The sequence below is a fragment of the Triticum aestivum genome, chromosome 2B, assembly GCF_018294505.1.
Source record: "Triticum aestivum cultivar Chinese Spring chromosome 2B, IWGSC CS RefSeq v2.1, whole genome shotgun sequence".
Lineage (NCBI taxonomy): Eukaryota > Viridiplantae > Streptophyta > Magnoliopsida > Poales > Poaceae > Triticum > Triticum aestivum.
The window spans coordinates 21,365,131-21,368,951 of NC_057798.1; positions in this window are offsets into that span (position 1 = coordinate 21,365,131).

Sequence of the window (3,821 nt, forward strand, 5' to 3'; positions counted from 1 at the left end):
CAGATGCGCCATTACTAGTTTTGAATAATAAAATAGAAAAAATTGTTAGTAGTGGCGCACCGAGGGTGTGGTGCGCCATTACTAGTTAAAACTAGTAATGGCGCACTATCCCTGGTGCGCCATTACTAGTTTTGAAAAAAAAAATGTTAGTAGTGGCGCATCGTGGATGTGGTGCGCCATTAATATTTGGAGTTTAATGACGTACCTATATATGGTGCGCCACTGCTATATAGCAATGGTGCACCACATACGTGGTGCGTCATTAATGTCCATATTAGCTATAGCCATTTTTCTAGTAGTGTATGCTGCATTTCATGTTTACCAAAAAGAAAGAAAGACTTGTAACATACTGCAATTGTGAATTTTTGGTATTTTGTAGTGGACACGGGAGAAGTGAGTTGTGGAGAGAAGAGTGGCCACTTGTAAACCGTCGTTGCTATACAATATTCTAGATGCAATATTTCAGAATGAACATCATTTGTTATATTTTGATATGACCACTACTTGCTACCTGTCTATTAAATGGAGCAATAGGAATAGGTTGCATTATGGCATTATGCGTTGATTATAACCTCACATTATCTTGTTCGTAGCAGCAACGTTGTTACACTGAATATAGTTTGGAACACAACCCTTACTTAAATAAATTGATCACCGTATATGGGTTGCTCATTCTTCAATATCTCATGTTTCAAAATACATATGGCCTTATGAACAACTATTAAGATTACTTATGGTCTATTTGTAGATCAATTATGGAGCAATTCATCCATTTGAAAATATAAGGTCCGTAGTTCTATCTTAAATCAAAGTAGGTTTGATCAAGTTTGTACATTATAAGGCCGCCATGCACAATATAAAATAAATACGTAATAGAAACATAAATTTTGAAAGATCTATTGATATTGCAGATGATGGTCATTTTCTGTATTAAACATAGAATTTTAGGATATGAAACGGATGTAGTATAATACATAGTATTCCTACTCCATTATTATCTTGATTGTTACTAGCTAACCAACTAGCAACTACAAGTCGTAGGATCTAGCACCCCACATTTCTGGTATGAGGTTGCTGCAAACATTAAGAGTCCACGTCCAGATGGTCCATGGTGAGATTGTTGGCTCATCATGGGCAAGGACGCCACACTTATCCTAACTATCTATCCGTAAGCAAAAATCATTGAAGTCTGGGCTGGGTCAGCAAGGTGATGTACGCTAGCTATCGATGCCTACGCACATAGCTAGGCACTATAGCACCGAGACTAGCGGGATGTGATATTTTGGAAACATCAGTCTATTGTATTTCCCTCGATAGAGAACCAGCATTATCTAACCAGCAGGAACTACCATATGGCAGTTCATGATAAGTACGTGCACACAACCAACAAACTTTTGCTTGTCCCCAATGAGCCAGGAAGGTTGTCAAACTTCCTTTCTTGCTAGTTATAAGAATTAAATGTATGGTGTGATAGGAATTGTTAAATAATGATAAATAAGATAATGGTTCAGATTGTAGGTAATAGAGCAAGTATTCTAGGATGAAAGCGATGGGAATAAATTGGATCGGGTGGAGTCCATAGTATGAGTTCATGATTGCCCAGAGAAGTTAAAAACGAAGATAACTGAGCCTTTATCACTTTGGCATTATTTACGAGGTGTTTATTATGGAAGGTGACATGGTAGGTAGGCATGCGTCTGGATCGACTTGTCCGAACATAGTTTACTGTCAACGCGTCCGGACGTCCATTTCCTGTAAACTGGAACAAAGTTAGGGGCTTTGCGGGAGTCTAGACATCCGTCTGGCCAAACAAATACTGTCATTTATCTCTTGGTCCGTGCAGGCTGGTGGTATGGTCCTTCTATTTGGTGGAAGAAGAGCAATTAGCCACTGGCCGCTGCTATTTGCATGTAGCTGTTGGCAGAAGGATGCTAGCAATGCAACTTGATTTGGCGAAAAGCTGGCTACACTCCAATGCTATATGTGATTTAGCTAACCTCAAGTTGTGATTTAGCTAACGTGCTAACATCGGTCAACTATTTGGCGGAAAGCTTTGCTAGGTAACTGCTTATCTGGCGGAAGGTTGGTGTTGCTATTTTTTATTAATACAGAGATATTGGTGGTACATGATTGGACGGACACTTCTCCGGACCGGTCTGCGGACGGATACGTGTCCAGTTTAGAGGTGAGCGTTAGAGACGCCCTTTCTTCCTAACAACATATTATTATACAGTACTACATGTCCTACGATCCAGCGACTCACTGATTGCTGGTTTGTGGTTGTTGCAACCTCCTGAGTCCACATCATGATGGTCGATGGGGAAGACTATAGTGTCATCATGGACGAGGAAGCTGCACTCATCCCAGCCATGCAAAACATCATCGAAGCATCGGCCGGGTCAGCTAGGTGATGTACGATGTCGTCGCCTTTGTACCTGTCTTTTAAAGAGCAGCAACACAAAAAGATTGACTAACCCAACAACTCATCATGATACTCCTAGAGACATGTATGCACTAAAACTGGAGGGATGAAACACACGTGAAAGGGTGGTGGGAGGGCGAAAGAAAAATTTATGTACCCTTCCGTTCCTAAATGTAAGTCTTTTTAAAAATTTCAATAAGAACTACATACGGATGTATATGGACGTATTTTAGATTGTAGAATCACTCATTTTTTTCCATATGTAGTCCGCATTAGAATCTCTAAAAACACTTGTATTTAGAAGCGGCGGGAGTAAAATGCAACCTTATGTCTTTTTAATAAGGTGAATAAAGTACTTCCTCCGTTCCTAAATATAAGTCCTTTTAAATATTTTCATGTGGACTACATACGAAGCAAAATGAATGAATCTACACTCTAAAGTATGTCTATATACATTTGTATGTGGTCCTTATTGAAATCCCTAAAATATTTATATTTGGAAAAAAGAGGGAGTAGGGATATACTGACCGTGATTGATTCTTTCTCATGAATTTATTGTGTTACCAAATATTTATTACCATAACAAAGAAGAGATTATTACATACCTTAAATTGATATGACTTGATTGGAGGAGACAATGTAGGTCGGGACCATACATGTGGTGGGATATTTGTGATTTGGTGTCTGGTTGGGAAGAGAGAGAGAAGTGGGGGACCATGCATGTGCGGATAGGAGGATAGAGAAGAGAGGGACCATGCATGTGATTGGTCAATTGCATGTTCGGACTCAGCAAAGTTCCCCATGTTTGTATGGTCGAACAAGTTCGCAGACTAATACAAGTCCCCATTGGATTGTAAAAGTGAACAAATGTGTCTGGTCGAACATATACTAGTGTTTTGCGGGTCTTCCTTGAGATGTCCTGATGTTGGTTCAAATTGAAGACGATAAATCTGCTACAGGTGTGAGTGACTATGATCCATGGAGTATTATTAATTTTGTATGCAATTAGTTTCGCCTAGAAAATATGTGCTATGTATACCACACTTAACCTTAAAGAGTAGGTCAGTGGAACCTGGTGTTGTTTAAAAATCTTTGGGTAACAATGGTATTGGCATATATAATTGTTTCCGTGTTGTTTGCCATGCTGTGCAATTGACTGTTCTAACACGTCTCACAATCTTTGGGTAACAATGGTATTGGCATATATAATTATTTTCGTGTTGTTTGTCGTGTTGTGCAATTGACTGTTCTAACACGTCTCACAAGTATTTCCGAGTTATTTTGCGCAAAGAAGCAAGACAATACCTGTTGTTATGCAATCTTGGGGCCCCTAATTAACAAGCATTTCCGAGTCACATGCGTCAACCAGACCCAACCGAAGAGCAACTCCGACTTACAG